Genomic DNA, 19,818 nt, shown 5'->3' on the forward strand with positions numbered 1-19,818 from the left:
TGTCACATGTATGCAGAGGGCCTAGGTTGGTCCCCTGCAGGTTCCCTGGTTGTTGGTTCAGACCATGAACCATGCTAACCTTTTCTGTGTTTTTTCCTCTTATGTCCCCAAGCACCCCACCTCCTCCAATCCCTTCTCCCTCTCCTCAGCAGGACTCCTGGAGCTTGGCCCAGTGTTTGGCTTGGCCATCTGAGTCTGCCTCCATCAGTCACTTTATGTAGGCTCTCCCGTGACAACCGAGGTAGTCACCAATCCAATTACAGGAAATGGCCAGTTCAGGCCATGTGTCCACTGCTGCCTGGAGGCTTAGCTGCAGCCATCCTTCTTTCCCTTGTTCAGGCTTCTACCTATTGCATAAAGCCCCCCTGTCCATCTTTCTCATCACTCTCACTCTCTACCCCCTTCTCCACCCCTCCCCCCCAAACCTGATCCCTCAAGTTCCCATGCCCACCTGCCCCCAGTCCAACCAGGAGATCTCCTCTATTTCCCTTTCCCTGGGAGATCCATGTGTCACCGCTTGGTCTGGCCATAATTGAATCTTTGCTTTGAGACATCTCTGTGTTAGCTCCTGATTTTAGACACTATCTCATTAACCTCCACATGCCCAGCATGTGCACAGCACCCACACTCACAATTAAACAAATAAATATGACTTTAAATTTTTAAGAAAAAGCAGGAGTAGAATCTAGATCAATGGTACAGAGCTTGCACAGCCTGTGTGGCCTTAGATTTAAGCACCAGTACAATCAATCAATCAATCAATCAATCAATCTATCAATTAATTCAAATTAATAATCTTCCTATTCTATAGGAAATGTTAAAGAAGATAAACTCAGAGCACCTCAGAATATGGTCACTTATTTCAGTTCTTATTACATATTCTTCTTTAGTTCAAAGATGAGGAAAATTGCATCTAATATTTAAAATTGCTTTTCTTTTCTTTCCTTCTGTCTAAAAGCCTTATAATGTGACTCTAAAATTTGATACGAACTATGTCCAAAAATAGTTGGCTCCTTTTTTCCAGAGTAATAGGATTGTAGCTAGGATGATGCTACCCAACCCCCCTTGCAGTAGATGTGGTTTCATGTCTGGGTTGTTGCACTGGAAATAGTATGTGACAAGTTTGTAGTGTGCCATTTGCTTTTCCATGCTCTTTTGGCTTGTTGGTTTTTGTTGCTGATGGGAGCAAAGACAGATGAAGAGACTTTAGAAGCAACCCATCCAAGATGGTAGATCAGCAGTCAGCCTCAACTATAAAATTATTGTGTAAGATTTCTCTCTCCTCCTCTTCCCTTCCCAACCTCACACAGCCTACTCCGCACCCCCACCTCCCACCCCTGCCCGGATCATTGGATATGAATTGCCCTCTTTATCCCACCAACCCTGTGGCCGCCTTTCCTCACACCCACACATCTCATCGTTCTTTAACCATCAGGAGAGGAGACCCACCCAGTTCTGAGCCCCTACTCCTTAGCAGTCTTCCGTTGCAATTCTTTATCACTTGGTGAGCAGTGTCATCACAGCACAGGTCATTTCTGCAGCTGTCCTGGTGCTGCTTGGTAAACCAAGGCAATGCAGCCACACACAGGACATGTATGTATTTTGATTCTCAGATGAAGGAGGGATACTTTATTAGCATATGTCTATCTCGTACAAAAGAAAATATCATTACATTACTACACCCATTTTCAGACCCTTGAACTATAGTGAGATGACCTGAAACTGACCTTGTATAATGAACAATAACTCTTGCAAAGAAGCTTCAAAAAGCCTGGCTGGCTGTTAGAACTGCAGTGATATGCAGAGGTTTGAATGATGCAGGTCCACAGTGTATCTCGAACTAACTTTATACTTTATCTTGGGCTTGGTCTAGTCCCCTAAGTAAAACTAGAGATACCAATGGCAGGGAGGCAAGTAAGAGACAATATTTCATGTGTGTGACCTGGGAACATGTTGCTTCACCGTAAGGCACATCCATGTCATATGATGATCCACACTTTCATGCCACTGAATGATTCACACATCCACATCATATAATGATCTACTTGTTCCTATCATACAATGATAAAAACATCCACTTCAGCTGGGCCACATTCCCTGGCCACCTCTATGTCAGAACTAATATCCTGTGACTAAGAGATAAAAACCTTTTTTGGAATTTATTAACAGAACAGATCACTAGCCTCCACTGACACAGAAGCTAAGAACGTCATTGGATAGCATCTGAGGCCTCCAGGAGTACTTCCCACATCTTGCTATAACTGCCTTTCTGATGCATTCACCAAGGTATCTTTAAATTGATTTAAGATTTTCTGTATTTTGCTACTGTAAAACTTCACGACACTCTTTCCATGTGGGAATAGGGCACCGGTAGTAACCTAGCTCCATGTTTCCCAGGCCATGATCACTCAAATTTGGCTCGAGAATAAATGTTTATTTCTGTTGAGGTAAGAACTGTGTCTTGATGGTGTCTCCCTCAAACATGTGCAAGAATACACATAATATGCAAATCAGAAACCGAAAATATGTTTGTTTGTATATGTGTGTATATGCATATAGCTGGGTATTTGAGTAATCACATGTGTGTTTATGTACATGTGTGTGATCCCATGGTATAAAGAAGTGGAGGTTTTTATCATTGTATGATAGGAACAAGTAGATCATTATATGATGTGGATGTGTGAATCATTCAATGGCATGAAAGTGTGGATCATCATATGACATGGATGTGCCTTACGGTGAAGCAACATGTTCCCAAGTCACACACACGAAATACTGTCTCTTACTTGCCTCCCTGCCATTGGTATCTCTAGTTTTAGTTCTTTGAAAAAGATTCATTTGTCAGCTGTTACAATCAGTAATTTCCCTGTTTCTTGCCAATTTGTCATTGCCTGGTGCATCTTTTATTTTATTTATGATCTAGCTTTTCAGTGTAGTTTAGATTCTCCATTGTATTATCATGAAGTAAAAATCACCCCTACCTTTTTCCATGCACTTCCTTGGTTATGTACTCAGGTTGATCACCTTGTCTGTTTACATCAATGTCCTTTATCTTTAGATGGACTAGATGTTCTCACACCTATTTTTTTAAGTCACTAACTTAGATATTGCTACTGGCCAAATAAAAAGTGAATGACAGTTTCCTCTTGATTTACCAATGAAAACACTATGTTTCAAAGTTTCTACACAGGAATACTAAAGAAATACTGGTTTCTATGGAAATCAAAATGATGATGCTGTCAGCCCAATGTTATCAATTTTCAAATGTGCATATATCCTTTGTATGTTATTATTTAAAATCATAATATTTTATTTCAGCTATATGTGGTCATATGATAAAATGTCACATTCCTATGGGATCAAACATGGATTTATAATAAAAATATGTATGGGTTTTATCTCTAGCTCTACCACAATGTGACAAAATATCATTTGGAAAGTTAATTATTTTTTCTAAGTAAAAATTTTCATTCGAGTAAAGCAGAACTAGAAATGTTTGCCCTTCATCTACTTATCAATATTCATCAAGTATCTATCTGTGTACCTGTTCATCTCTCTGACTAGCTATGCTAGAGTCTTAGAACACAGCATGACGAATGCTGTTCCTTCTTCAAAGAAATTACAGTTCAATAGCAGATACAAGTGAATAGGCCAGGAAGTACAAAGTCATTTGATGAATGTTTAAGAAATACCACAAAGGGATAGTTCACACAGATTCACAAGACAAACTAGAGATAAATGGGTGACAAGGACCATGATTAGGTAATGATGAGCAAGGTGGGGGCAACAGTTGTATATTTATTTAAAGGTCAAGAATAATATGTGACAGGACTTAAGCAGAGCCATGACATGACCAGCTACACCCTCTATTAAAACCAAGACAAGAAAGCTCTGACTATAGCATGGTAAGCAGATACCAAGAGTGCATGCAGAGAAGGAATTGAGAAGTTGTAGGAAACAGCCAGAGCTAATGGCCACCAACCAGTTCATGGATATGTACTTGGGGACAGAATCAGGTTCAAGATATTGTTTTGAGAGCAATCAACATGGTTACAATAGGAGCCAGTGTAATCACTATCCATGTGAGTGACCTGGTGGAAAGAACAGAGAGAAAGCCAAGGATAAAACCTGGGGGGAGAGGTGTCATGGACTATACAAGGAAAGGGGAAAGAATTCATTGCAGAGAACCACCAGGAAGGAGAATAATATTTGGGAGGACACAGTATAGAATGGAAACCAGGAAAGGGATCCTCATATAAATCAAACTAGATCATTTGACAGAGGGGTTATGGGTGATTAAAAACTCTTCTTTATTCTAATAACACCCAATAAATGAAATAATCAGTGCCCAAATGCTCAACTTAAGTCAGCACATAAGATTTCTCTTCAATTAATGTTTCTACCTTATCGCCCTTCACATTTACTTTTTTTTTTAAATGAAATAGTTTAAACTGTCTGAGCTTTAGTCTTGCTTTTTAATCTATAACTTGAAATGACCCAGCTTAGCTGTCACTTATAGGAGACAAAACAAGAAAGAGGTCAGTCTTTTGGGAGGACCTCTGCGTGCTTAAAGTGGGCATACTTTAAATAAATTTGGGGCATACCATACCACAAAGTATGAAAGCATATCCAACATCTTGTCTTTCTTTTGCCGAGCACATATTTTTATTTATGTCAATATTTAATTTAACATGTTAATAATAAAAAATTGAGTTCGGCAAAGCAATTTTACTTACTACCAGAATCCATTCTCAGAAATATCCACTTTTAAACACTCAGTATCAATTTACTGAAAATATCAAATATAAGCTACCGAGAATCCAGTACATTTACACTCAGCCCTGATTCTAAGTAAGACAGTTTTATTTGTAGAAGGTCTCTCAAAGCTTCCTATACCAGAGATGCATTGCTTTTGTCCTGCAAGGATGAGCTGGGGGTTGGTGGACGCTGAGGAACGACACACCTAAATTCTTCCTGTTGCCACCAGAAAAACTCCTCCCCATGGCGTGGACTCTACATTCATCAGCTTTCTTCTCTGATCATGCCTTCAAAGTCAATGACAAATATGGAGCAGCTTCACCTGTAATTCAAGATGTACCACAAATGCCTTCACAACTTGGAACAAGGCAGTCATTGCTCTTTTACTTTCTGCTAAGCAATTCCATGCTGTGACAAATTTCTTCTACGTAATTTCTTCTACCTTTCAACTATATAACACTTTTGGTTTCTTCAGCCTATCTTTTGTTAATGTTGGTTTTAATTGTCAACTTACCACAAACTAGAACTACCTGGAAGAAAATCTCAAGGAGGGATTGTTAGATAGGGCTGGGCCATGGGCAGATCTACGTGGGATTGCCTTGACTCTGCTGACTGATGTGGGAAGAACAAGCATAAAAGTGGATTACACTACTGTCTGGTTTGGGACCCTGGACTATGTATAGAAGAAGCTGCTGAGTACTAGGCATGTGTGCTTTCATTCATCTCTGCTCTTGCTATGCATATCATGTGACTAGCTGTTTGACGTTCTTACCTTGACTTCTCTGCAATGATGGACTATAATCTGGAATTGTGGATTAAAATACACCCTTTCTCCCCTAAGTGGCTTTTTCATTGGTGTACTTTTTAAATACCCAAAGCATGGGACCAGGTTTGTCAGGCCTCATGCGATTAAATTAAGCCACCTATTAATGAATAAATAATTCTTGTTAATTTAAAAATATGCTTAATTTTGTGGTAGCCATTGTGTCCTGCTGAGTTGGAGACACCACTTTTTCTTGATCACCTGGGTATCCAGAAGTCTTTATTCTGGGGCTGTCATCACAGAAAGATGATGTCCTCATATTTACCACTTAGAGCTGCTAGAATTCCTCATGCTGTCTCTAACGTGTCATTTGGAAGAATTCTCAAGACACCTGCCATTTACTTTGTGGTACTTGATTCAAGAACCTGAGACTCTAATGTGTGCTCTCAACAGTCTAAAAATAAAGACCCATCATCTAAAGGAAATGATGCATACCTACTTTGAGTAATAAGGTGGTTACTCACCTCAATAAGTATATTTCATGTTTTATATATGAACAATGTGATGGGTAGGTAAACATCTGCTTAGTGACTAATATATTTTAAACAGAAAATATTAGTTGTTACAACTAGATAAGCACATAGTTCTTTATATTTATAGACAGACAAAGAGAATAATGATATCCATGGGAATAAAGAATGGGAGAGGGAAATCATTTCATCCATGCCTGAGGGAAATCTAGAATGGATTCATGGTGATGAGGGAGGAAAGAGGCTTTTAGAGATGATGTTTCAGTGACAAGGTAGATGAGACTAGGTAAAGAAGAATTAAGGAGCTCTATCTCATGGGTTCCTAGGAGTTGAAAACATAGAGTATATGCCTACAGTGGAATTAATAGTATAGCTGGAGAAATTCAAGTGGTTCAGCTGCCTGAGGTGTAGGAAAGCAGAGCCAAGTGATAGGAAGTAAAAACAAACAAACAGAAACACAGAGTCCAGACCATGAGTGTGTTCTACATTGTGCTAAGGAATCCCTATATCCACTCACCTGTAAACATCTTGATAGCCCCAGCAAATATTTTAAAAAGTTGAACAATAAATGATGACTTTCTAGGCCCACCCAGGGGCCATAATGTTTTCTGTCATCTAAATGTCTTTAAACAAAAATTTCCTGTATTCAAAATACATTTATTTTAAAATGTCACTACTATTTCTATGTTTATTTAACCCATGGGGTGACAGATCTTCGACTATCCTGCTGCTCCTCCAGATGCAGTTCCCTAGTCTCATCCCTAGCTCTTTGGCAGTTATCTCCCTTTCCTCTCTGACTCTGTCCCCAGTGGATCACAAAGATCTTCTCCAACCTGCCTTCCTCCAACTCATTCCATTATCTCAGCCTCCAACACCAGCAGGCATTCCATGGGAATACACCAGCTGAGCAGGCCAGAACGCAGGCAAGCGAACTGAAGACCTTCACAGCTCCCTCCTCTCTTCAAACTCCAATCCCCAGTCTCATTCCTAGCTCTGCAACAGAACATCTGCTGCAGCCTTCCTTCCCAACCTGCCCATATCTCACGTGGATCCCAAAGACTTTCTGCTCCTACCTCTCTCTCCTGACTAGTTGCTTTATCTCAGCCCCAACTCCAGCATGCACTCTCTACTACTCCACAGGCCTCTGCTACAGGGGAACCAGGTAGGCTGACTGCAGATCTTCCCTTCTCCCTCTGCTTCCCCACACTAAATGCCCCAGTCTGTAGCAGAACACCTACTGTGATCTCTTTTTTCCCTTCTGACTCTATTTCCAACTGATCACAAAGATGTTCTCCTCCAACTTTCCTTCCCCAAACTCATTTCATTTTCCCAGCCCCCAACATTAGCAGGCATTCCTTGGGAACACACAGTCTGAGCAGGCCAGGGAATCAGAGCCATAGAAATTTCCTACAAAGCAACACACAGATATCATACTCTCTGAAAATCCAGAGAAGAAACAGAAACCAAGGAGCAAAAATACCCACCCAACAAACACAAACCCAGAAATCAGCACTTATACCTGTAATCATCCCAATCCCAGATGCCTAGACACCAGCATAAAAACAAAATCAATAACAGCCAGAACAATATGTCTTCACTAGAGCCCAGCAATTCTACCGCAGCAGGCCCTGAATATTCATCCATAGCTGAAGTACAAGGAAAAGACCTTAAAACAGCCTGTGTGGAGATCATAGGAGTCTCTAAAGAGGAAATGAATAAAACCTTAAATAAATCCAGGAAGACACAAACAAACAGTGGAAGGAAACAAATAAAACTATTCAATATGAAATGGAAATGGAAAGAGAATCAACAAAGAAAATGCAAACTGAAGAAATTCTGGAAATGAAAAATTTAGGAATTCAAACAGGAACTGCAGAGGTAAGCTTCACTAACATAATACAAGACAGAGAAGAAAGAATCTCAGGCACTGAAGAAGTGATAGAAGAAATGGATAAATAGTCAAAGAAATTGTTAAATCTAAAAAACTCCTGATACAAAACATAGAAGAAATCAGGCACACTGTCAAAAGACCAAATCTAAGAATAAGAGGAATAGAGGACAGAGACAAAACTCCACTCAAAGGCTCAGAAAATATATTCAACAAAGAAAATTTGCCTAACTTAAGAAGATGAGTATAAAGGTATAAGAAACATGCAGAACACTGTAACATGAATTTTAAAAGGCCTTATTAATAAAAAAACAAAAAACAAAAATGCGGAGTCAGGTATTGGGGTGAAAGCTGAAAGATCACAGAAACAGTACAAGCCAGCTACATTCTTACCTTTATGAAATCCTCAGCCTCAAGAGAGTGAGTTCCTGTTTTCTCATGCCTTATATACATTTCTGTGTCCTGTCGTATTACTTCCTGGGATTAAAGGCATGTGTGCTTCCCAGTACTAGGATTAAAGGTGTATGCCACTACTGTCTGGCCTCTATGTCCAATCTAGTGGCTGGCTCTGTCCTCTGATTCTCAGATAAGTTTTATTGGGGTACACAATACATCACCACAGAACACCAAATAGATTACACCAAAAGAGAAAGTTCCATTTGCACATAATAATCAAAACACTAAACGTACAGAACAAAGAAAGATATTAAAAGCTGCAAGGGAAAGAGACCAATAATAAAGGCAGACCTATAAGGATTATACCTGTCTTCTCAATGAAGACTCTAAAAGCCAAAAGTACTTGGATGTACTCTAAGATATTAAAGATTCCAGACCAGACTATTACACCCAAAAAAACTTTCAATTGCCATAGATGGATAAAATTAGATATTCCATGACAAAACCAAATTTAAACAATACTTACCTACAATTGGTAGGTAAGTGCTAGAAGGAAAACTCCAGCCTAAGGAGGCTAACCATAAACAAGAAAATAAATAATTTCAGACTAGCAAATCAAAAGAAGGGAACCACATCTATCCACCCATTCATCCCCACCACCACTATCATCACTACAACCACCACCACCACCACCACCACCACCACCACCACCACCACCAAAAACAAAATAACAGAAATAGGAATCAACAATCATTGGTTATTGGTCTCTCAATATAAATGATCTAAATCCCTCAATAAAAAGACACAGACTAACAGAATATATATGAACACAGGATCCATCCTTCTACTACATCCAGGAAACACAACTCGGCATCAAGGATATACATTAAAGAAAATCCAAGCAAATGGACTTAAGAAGCAAGCTGGTGTAACCATTTTAATATCAGGCAAAATGACTTTAAACCAACACTAATCAGAAAAGATAGAGAAAGAAGCAAAATATTCATCAAAGGAAAAAAAAGCCACCAAGAAGACATTTCAATTCCTAACATCTATGGTCCAAACAGGAGGGCACCCATGTTTGTAAAAGAAACACCACTACAGCTTAAATCACATATTGACCCTCATACATCAATAGTGGCAGTCTGTAATTCCTCACTCTCACCAACAGACAGTTCATCCAGACAAAGACTAAGTAAGAGAAATGCTGAAGTTAACAGATATCATAAACCAAGTGGAACTAACATATATTTTCCCAAAGTTCACTTCTTTGTACCTCATGGAACTTTCTCCAAAACTGACCACATACTCAGATACAAAGCAAGTCTCAAGCAACACAAAAAAAAAAAAAAAATTGAAATAACATCCTGAGTCCTATTAGACCAACATGAATTAAAGCTGAATATCAACAACAGAAAGCATATAAACTCATGGAAACTGAACAACTCTCTGCTGAATAAAAAATGGGTCAAGACAGAAATTAAGAAATCAAAGACTTTCTAGAACTGAATAAAAATGAATATATAACATACCTAAACTTATGGGACACAATGAAAGCAGTTCTGAAAGGCAAGTTCATAGCATTAAATGCCTACATAACAAAGTTGGAGGTACCTCATACCAGCAACTTCACAGCATACCTGAAAGTTCTACTCCAAAAGGAGTAGATGGCATGAAATAATCAGACTCAGGGTTGAAATTAATAAAACAGAGACAAAGAGAACAATGCAAAGAATCAATTAAACAAAGAATTGGTTCCTTAAGAAATCAATAAGATAGACAAACCCTTATGGAAACTAATTTTCTTAATAGGTACCATTTACCAAAGTTAAATCAAGATCAGATTAAGAAATTTAAACAGGGCGGCTGTCGTGAAGGCAGCTAGTGCGAGGCTGGGGATTGCTGAGTGTTGTGCCCTGCACTGCCCAAACTAGCGAACAATACAGTCAGGATGGCTAAAGGTGACCCCAAGAAACCAAAGGACAAGGTGTCTACTTATGCCTTCTTCATGCAGACATGCAGGGAAGAACTAAGAAAAAAAACCCAGAGGTCTCAGTCAATTTTGCAGAGTTTTCCAAGAAGTGCTCTGAGATGTGGAAGACAATGTCTGGCAAAGAGAAATCGTAGTTTGATGAAATGGCAAAGGCGGATAAAGTATGCTATGATCGGGAAATGAAAGATTATGGACCAGCTAAAGGAGGCAAGAAGAAGGACCCCAATGCCCCCAAAAGATCACCGTCTGGATTTTTCTTATTCTGCTCTGAATTCTGCCCCAAGAGGAAATCTACAAATCCTGGCATCTCCATTGGAGATGTGGCAAAAAAAATCTTGGTGAGATGTGGAATAACCTAAGTGACAGTGAAAAGCAGCCTTATATTACCAAGGCCGCAAAACTGAAGGAGAAGTATGAGAAGGATGTTGCTGACTATAAGTCTAAAGGGAAATTTGATGGCACCAAGGGTCCTGCTAAAGTTGCCTGGAAAAAGGTGGAAGAGGAAGAGGAGGAGGAGGACGAGGAAGAAGAGGAAGAGGAGGAGGAGGAAGATGAATAAAAACTCTTGTCTCCTTGTGAATAACTTAGAGTAGGAGAGTGCTGTGATTGACACATCTCTATTTGAGCTGTGTCTATTGCCCTTGTTAGGTTTAATTACAAGATTTGATCATGATCATATTGTAGTTTCTCAAAGTGTCAGTGGTTTACATGAAGTGGCCATGGGTGTCCAGAGTGCCCTGAAACTGTATCAAAGTTGTACATAGCTCCAAACATTTTTAAAATGAAAAGGCACTTTCATGTTCTCCTCACTCTGTGCACTTTGCTGTTGGTGTGAAAAGGCATTTGAAGATGTTTTCAACTCGTAAGGTAGTGTTAACTATATGGTTGATTATTGGCTAGAAACCCTGAGTTGTCAGGTGTACATATCTATAGTTTGTAAAGAGAAAAAAACAACCCAGACAGATTCCTGATGCTCTTTGATTGGCATGAAGGCTGTGAGGGGAAGATGACTTTTGGAGGGGGCCATAGCTCAGGGCATGCACTGTGAGGCTGGACCTGTTGATACTGCGGTGGGGCATCCATTTCGCTTCAGGTTGTCTTGTTTTTGTATATAGTGTCGTAGCATTCTGCTGATATTCTTAGTTGTGGAAAAGGGGGGAGGGGTCAGCTGGCATGAGAAGTGTTTGGATTTTTTTCTTCAGTTAAGTGCCGTAGATTTTAAACTCTTTTTAAACAAACTGTAGAACTCATCATCTTGTCAGCAAAGCAAGGAACTACTGCATCAATGAAAGTTCAAGAACCCTCTGTACCTAAATCAATTTGCAACATTCTGTTATTTTTTTATGTTTAGAATGCTGAAATGTTTTTGAAGTTAAATGAACAGTATTGCATTAAAAAAAAGAAATTTAAACAGAACTATAACCCTTACTGAAATAGAAGTAGCAACTAAAAGTCTCCCAACCAAAAATAAATGAACAAAAGCAGCAAGCAGAGGCCTGCACAGGTCTGCACCAGGTCCTCTGCATATTTGTCGTAGCTTTGGGTTTAGTGTTTTTATAGGACTCCTGAGGTATTTCTGATTCTTTTGCCTTCTCTTCAGGCTCTTTTCCTTCTGTTGGTTTGCCTTATCCAACTTTGATATTATAGTTTTTGTTTTATATTATTTCTTTTACTTTGTTAAAAACATGAGACTATAGTTTCTGAATTTGGTACATTGTAGATATGCAATATATTTAACTTCCATTTTTCAAAATAAAATAAAACCTCCAGGGGTGATTAGGAGAGATGAGGTTACTTTAATGGCAATTGCTAACTTCAAGGGTTGGACTGAGAAACATCAGTCATCTTAATAACGCCATTTTTACTCAGAGAACAGTATGTTTTAGCTGTGCTTGAAAGAGCAGGAAGAGGAGAGAAGGACATAGCAAGTAATAGCCAAGTGGAACAAACCTCTCACTCCTCTGAGATACCTCTAAATCAAGAAGTCACAAGTTTCTTCTGGGTTTCTAAACTTAGTAACATTCCACTCTTCATATCCCTGCCTCTTTCAAAACAAGCAGCAAATGTTTTCATATTTTATGAGCACGTGTCCCTTCGTATTTATAGTTACAGGTGCATTAGGGGTGAGCACCTCGGGGGATTCTGGGCATCTCACACATGCTTAGATCCAGGCATTCGTGTGCATTGTGAGGTTAGCTTTGTGTTTGTCAGACAAATACAACTCTGGGCATAAATAATAATATACAAAAATCTTGATACTATTTTAAGTAAACGATTCTGTTAAGTGAAGTCACTTTAAAGTACTGTAAAAAAAATCAGAAAGCAACAATGCCACCTAGAATTTCTCAATATAGTTATCACCACAATAAATACTATCAGGGACAGATTGCATTTTGACTAGAGCTTTATTAACCAAGAAACATCACTTAGAATAATTTGATGGAAAACAACTTTTGAGAATGTTTTATATGTATGTGTGCATGTATATATAACCAATATTCCTGTCTAATAATTTTGCTGGGTTCCTTCTGAAAAAATCACTCTATACAAAGTCTTCTGCACTTGTTGTTCCCCTTGCATAAACTCTTATCCCTTCAATCATGAGCAAGTTATTTCATTTCCTTGCTCCTTTATTTAAGTATCAAATTCTCTATAACACTTTCCATAGCCATTCCTCAAAATTGCAGTCTATTCATTCTGTTGCTCAAATTTTAAATGATCTTATAATAAAAAACCAAGTACCAGATATTGGAGTAAAAGCTAAAAGATTAGAGAAGCAGAGTAAGTCACAGCTACCACCTATTACCTCACCAACTCCATGAATCCTCTCACTGAAATCCTCTGAGTCTTCACCAGAAAAGGTCTCAGCTCAACTACTTTAGTTCCTGTTTCCTCATGCCTTATACTCCTTTCTCCATCTTGCCATCACTTCCTGGGATTAAAGGTGTGCATGCTTCCCAGTACTTGGATTAAGGGTCTGTGCCACCACTGCCTGGCTCTGTTTCCATTGTGGCCTTGAACTCACAGAGATCCAGATGGATCTCTGCCTCCCTAGTGATAGGATTAAGGTATGTGCCTCCACTGTCTGCCCTCTATCTAGTGACTGGCTTTGTTCTCTGATCCTCAGGCAAGCTTTATTAGGGTACACAATATATCACCACATGTTCCTATTTTTCTGCTTTATATTTCTGCATCAATTCACCACTGTCTGGCTTGGTATAAGTTTTCATTTTTTTTTGTTTCCTGCTTGTTTCGTATTAGAGAGTAAATTCTAGAAGGTCAAGGGTCTTGTCTGTTTGCCCTGGTCTTCCAGCTCATATCCAAGACAGTATTTGAAAAATAACAAGAACTTACTATAGATTTATTTAGTGAGTGAACAAATATGTTTTCAGAGCAATGTTTATTATAATTTTTTACTTGAGTGGCAAAAAGTCATCTTGGATTTTTAAAATTAAGATATAGGTAAATAGGCATTTATATACCATGATATAATATTCTACATTTATAAGAGGTTTTTAGAAATGTTCATAGAATGGGGAAATATTCCTATTAAAATGTTATGAGAAACCATTTCCAAATGAGCACATACCATGGTGACAATACATTGAGGGGAGTATAAGACGTAACTTCCAGGAAGACGTATCAGGGGTCACAGATGCTTGGAAAGGATGACTAAGGACCATTTGTTTGTTTTGCTTTGTCTTTTCTATTTTAAAGCTTATAGAATTAGAATAATATGTGAACAGATGTCAATTTAAATCAATCAAGACATGATACTGCCCTTGTGTGTGCTGGTACAAGCTTGTAATCCTATCATTCTGGAGGCAGGGGCTCATAGGCTGAAGACAAACCTGGGCCACAATATAAGGGTTTGTCTCAAAAAACAAGCAAAATAAAACAATACCAAGACCTAGGGATATAGCTCAGCAGAAGAATGTTTGTTTAACATGGGCAAAGGCTCCAAGTTAGAATCCCAGCTCTGAAAAAAAAAAAAATCTTCAGAACACCGCTAATGAGTATGATTTTGTTTATTGCAAAGAATGCTGGGGATGACATCAAAAGTTCATGGGTCTGACTAATAGGAACAAGGCAAATAAAATACTTTTTAAAGGCAAAAATGAACCACTTATGCTTTGCTCAAGAAAAATATCATTTGCTAAAACTTAAGTCAGTTAAAGAAAACACTGCCATGAAGTTTCACACAGTTAAGAAGCCCCAGCAGGTCACAAATATTGATAGCTCACTCACCATAGCACTTCATCTGCCCATAGCGATGAAGGTTCTAGAAAGGTCAAGGAGGTAATACTTGAACCATGTTTGAACATTATGATTACAAAATAAATATTCTGTTTCAAGAAGTGTTTAAACAGGTGTTTTTAAGGTAACTTGTTTGGCAGCTTAAAAAAAAAAACAACATGGAAATAGTAGTTTTCTTTATGATGTCCTGTTTCCTGCAGGTATTCTGATATATTCTCTCCCCCTTTTGATATAGGGCACTGTGTTATACTTTGATAGGAATCTGAAGTAGTGAGGTTGTTTTCTGGGTTTTGAGGACTTATTCCTGGATTCAAAAGGAAATAGTTCTTTTTTTTTTGTTTGTTTGTTTTTTTTTTGTTTTTTTTTTTTTCGAGACAGGGTTTCTCTGTGTAGCTTTGCGCCTTTCCTGGAACTCACTTGGTAGCCCAGGCTGGCCTCAAACTCAGAGATCCGCCTGGCTCTGCCTCCCGAGTGCTGGGATTAAAGGCGTGTGCCACCACCGCCCGGCTAGGAAATAGTTCTTTAGTAGCCCAGTAAGCATTGCTTCATTTCTGGTCAGAAATTAAGGTATGCTCAGCATGATTTACTCATATATCAGTTTTCAAGATATATATGATCTTGGAATATGGAAGTATTGATATTCTAAGAGTTATAGCCACAATTGGGGTCAAATTCAACCGTAAGCCCTGACTATGAACAGTTCTTTGAGTTGGTAAAAGATGATTAGTCAACAAAAGGTTCACTATGAAAGGATGTACAAAATGCTGGGAAGAGTCTCCTACACCTGCTCAGGGTTCAAATGTGCATACTGGACTGCATGCAGGTGTAGGCCTTGTTACTACCCTGTCTGAGTATAAAACAGGTAGAAAATGTGAAGAGGAGGAATGATGGGACTGAAAAAGGAGAGAGGTGGGTATGAGGTCCTGAAACCACAAAAGATAATGAATGTTAGACAATCAACATTTCTACCTGCCCTGGTCTCTGATCCTTTCAATGGTAAATAATCCCCAGGCACTTGTGTTCCTGAAGACTGTGACATGGGACACCTTGCTGCTGCTCCTTAGATTCAAAATCCTTTGGTTGATTCAGAATGTATAATCAAGTCATTTAAGATAAAACTGAATTCTTTTATTACTATGAAAATTTGACTTTATTGTAACCTACATGTTCTTCCAGTGTCTAAGTCAGCATCATTAATTTTAGTTCTTTAACTAAGGGGAAAAGCAACGTATCTTTGTATATTTCAGGAAAATGACTATATGCAAAGGAATGACTCTAGAACACCCATTTTCTTTCAGGTCCTTTTGAGATTTGAAAAAAAAAGAAAGAAAGGACACATGGTGTTCCTGGTAGAAATGTACTCCCTCTTTAAGATTCAGGTTCCAATACGGACCACAGCCCTGACAGGAGTTGGATAACATAAACAGTCCCACATGAGGTAGGAACAGCAAAGTTACAAAGACTTACAATAAAGAGCACAATGTGGGGAGAGGAGGTTATAAACAAGCATGTACTTGTGTGTACTCCTAGGTGTTGAGGGCCAGGTTGAACCAAGTCTTTCCCTGAGGCCCTGATACATTGAGAAATGTGCTTCATATGTGCTTGATAGAGCAACAATAGCCAGGGGCTAGGGCCTTGGGGGAGCTGCAGCTTCAGATCCTGAGAGTCTAACTCCTCCCACCTTAATGGACTATGGTTATCAGTCCAAGTCCACTATGTGCTTGGTCTCTGATGCCCGGGAGACATCCTGTGTTCCCCTTACGCAGCAGTCCTTGATTAGCTTCTGAATGACTTCATCCCATTGGTATAGCTTTCCGCCAACTGTCCCTTTCCCCCCCATAAATAGTATATAAAATGCTGTACTTCTTAGTAAACTTCCTTGGTACAGGGCATGGCTTGTGTAAAACATCTTAGTCCCAGCTTTTCTTCTTCTTCTTCTTCTTCTTCTTCTTCTTCTTCTTCTTCTTCTTCTTCTTCTTCTTCTTCTTCTTCTTCTTCTTCTTCTTCTTCTCCTTCTCCTCCTCCTCCTCCTCCTCCTCCTCCTCCTCCTCCTTCTTCTTCTTCTTCTTCTTTTTCCTGTAGCACTGTATTTCTTTTTTTCTTTCTTTTATTTATTTATTTATATTTTTAATTTTATAATTTAATTTTACGTATCAGCCATGGATTCCCTTGTTCTCCCTGCTCCACCCCACCTTACCCCTAGCCCACCCCCCATTCCCATCTCCTCCAGGGCAAAGACTCCGCTGGGGATTGAGTTCAACCTGGTAGATTCAGTCCAGGCAGGTCCAGTCTCCTCCTCCCAGGCTGAGCCAAGTGTCCCTGTATAAGCCCCAGGTTCCAAACAGCCAGCTCATGCACTGAAGACAGGTCCTGGTCCCAGTGCCTGGATGCCTCCCAAACAGATCAAACTAATCAACTGTCTCACTTATCCAGAGGGCCTGATCCAGCTGGGGGCTCCTCAGCTATTGGTATCTTCTCATCTTCTGGTCTTCCCCTCTCACTGTCATGTCATTGAAGAATGACCTGTGGGTCCAGTTCTACTAGGAATCAATTCAGATTTCACAGAGGATGAAGTTGTTAAGTAAACAAGTCCCAGCTATTCTAAAGTTTGTGATTAAGCTTTTAGATTATGATGTCTTCTAGACTACATTACAGGAAGCCCAGCTCATACTTTCAGATCTCATCAGACTGAGCAGGGTGAAAAGATCTGGGGCGAAATCTTTCTCTTGTTCCTAGATGTGCTGATGGGAAACAGGATGAGGGTGCTCTGGATTGAATGCCTCAGATGTTGGATATTGGGGTCATTCTATGCACACCAGCCTTGTGTCACAGCACAGGTGAAGGAAGCTTGTCGGGATTTAGATATGAGATGATAGCATTTGAGGGACCTTGTATTCTATTTTTCACAAAGGACGCTGAGTAGACTGTGTATTAGTAAATGAGACCCCAGGTACGTTGCTCCTGAAAGCTGTGGGTGGGAAATGTCCTAGTGTTCCTCAGGTTCAGAATTATCTGCTTTATTCAACATGTACAAATGAACTCCATGTTTTTCTTTCTTGAAAATTATGTTATTAAAATGAACAGAAGATATGGTATTAAGAGCATTGATGGGTTTAGACTGTGCCACCCCAAGAGGCACCACTTCGCATTCTGCTTTGAGCTGAAGGCATAAAAGACAAAGCAGGGAACGTCCTTTGTTGTCCCTTTTCTGCCTGTCAGTAAGTCCTAAAGTTCCTCATTCTCTGTGTCTGGAGTCCATTTTTAATGTGGAAGACAGCGGTGATGCTGAAATGAAGCTGCAGTGGTGTACATATCAAAATGCTGCTTATCTTCTACTAAGCCCACAGTATCTTTCCCACACACTATCACCAAAATTACCATCCCCAGCCCAAGGCTTCTCTGTTGTTGTTGCTTTATCACTACATACTGTTCTTTATTTTAAAAGTATGTGGAGCTGGGTGATGGCTCAATCACTAGGCAGGCGCTAGGACCTGAGCTGTCACCCTCAGCACCAGTATATGAAGCTGGGCTTGGTGGCACGTGTCTGTTAATTCCAGTGCTAGAGGAACACCAGCTTCCCTTAGAGCTTGCTGGCCAGTCAGTCTAAACAAACAATGAAATCTGAGCTCGGGGAGAGACCCCATTTCAGAAAATGAAGTGAACAGCACTGAAGAAAACACTAATGTTGACCCCTGGCCTGAACGTTCACATGCTCCACTGAGTGGCCCTGCACACACGTATGAGAGCACATACATACAAAGCAAATATATAGATAAATCAGCTCCAGCCTAACAGCTTTTTTGGGCTCTACCTTTTCTTTTTTGAGGACCCCTGCATATAAATAAAATCTGGAACAAAACTTGCCATACGTTTCCTGTCTTGTGTTAATGGGTATTTCGGCAGAGGATGCTTCTCTCAGCAGTTGAACAGTGAGTGAGGCTTCCCAATATAACAGTGCTAGAGATCCGCATGACTCTCCGTTTTCCAAATGAAGGCTTTCAGGTTCTAGTCTGGCTCGAGAGTAATGAACCAGCTGTGCATAAACTGCTTGGTTTTGCTGTAGCAACAGATATGCCTGTGTTAATTACACCCAGAAGGTTATAATAAAAATTAGGTGATATAAAAAGCAGATTCCAACACAGCAAAATGTGGGCTTTTATAAGTCAACAGAAACATTGGTTAATAAAAATGTTATTAACAAAAATAAGAATAAATAAAATAATCAGATAGAATAAAAGTATCTTTTACTTTTTATTTTTTATTTATTTTATTAAAGAAATACTGTGGTTATGATAAACCTGTTCATATTTTTTGAGTAAAATCATTTGTGAATATGTAAGTTGTAATTAAATCAATACCAAATGACATAGTCTTGATGGCTGAATGTAAACTGTTCCCTGTACTTGTGTGTCAAAACCCCTCTGGAACTCAGTAAACTAAGAGTTCCTAAGTCAACACAGGAAGCTAATTTAACTCATGATAAAGGGAACAATGTGCTTCTCAAGCAGGTACAGGATGTCTGGATTGTGACAATGGTCATGGGGTCAGTGGGCAAAGGTGCTCATGTTCAGTCCTGGGCAGGATGGTCTCACATACCAACTGCCCTAGTGAACTGGACCTCCACTGTATTTTGTCACTTCCTCACTCAAGGTCTGGTGCTCATCATGACCCCCTCTCCCTACTTGAATTACCTACTTCTTAGTCTATGTTATCATGTACAATGTGTCTGCTCTTATGGATACTTAGCCAGGCAGTTCTTATTGCCCAACCTTCAACAGATGTTCATAAATCCAAGTTAATTTATTAAAATAATGTGGAAATTTTGACTCTTTCTGTCTTTGGGTACTGTCATACTACAGACATTAAAAATTGAAATATAGAAGAAATACCATGAATGGCTTATTTTGTACTCTGCCCCATATTACGGTTACAGTGTTGTAGTGTTTAAGAAGACATTACATAATATGTATTGCGAAAGGGGGTGTTGATGAGAGGCCAGTGCTTTAGATCAGATAGCATTTCTATTTCTGTGAAGGCTTAACTGTAAAAAGTTGTTTTGTTGGATATTTAGCCTCTGTCACACACAATTAGTTAAACTGATGATGCAGTGTGAAAGTAGTAGCCTGGACTAACAGGAAAGGATGCAACCACCCTAACACAGAAATGAACGTTACTCACAAAAGTTTTCTTTGCTCATCTTCATGCTAGATTCCTTTTCTCATTGGATGCACTG

General features: G+C 39.3%; 1 protein-coding gene and 1 pseudogene across 1 annotated transcript in view; one reads left to right on the forward strand and one right to left on the reverse strand.

Annotated features, from left to right (window-relative positions):
* Positions 1-19,818, reverse strand: part of Kcnh8 (potassium voltage-gated channel subfamily H member 8) — a 373,567-nt gene that overhangs the window by 140,884 nt on the left and 212,865 nt on the right. The window lies entirely within an intron of this gene.
* On the forward strand, positions 10,272-10,902 carry LOC114707450 (annotated as a pseudogene).

Source organism: Peromyscus leucopus, chromosome 16_21 (assembly GCF_004664715.2).
Source record: "Peromyscus leucopus breed LL Stock chromosome 16_21, UCI_PerLeu_2.1, whole genome shotgun sequence".
Taxonomy (NCBI): domain Eukaryota; kingdom Metazoa; phylum Chordata; class Mammalia; order Rodentia; family Cricetidae; genus Peromyscus; species Peromyscus leucopus.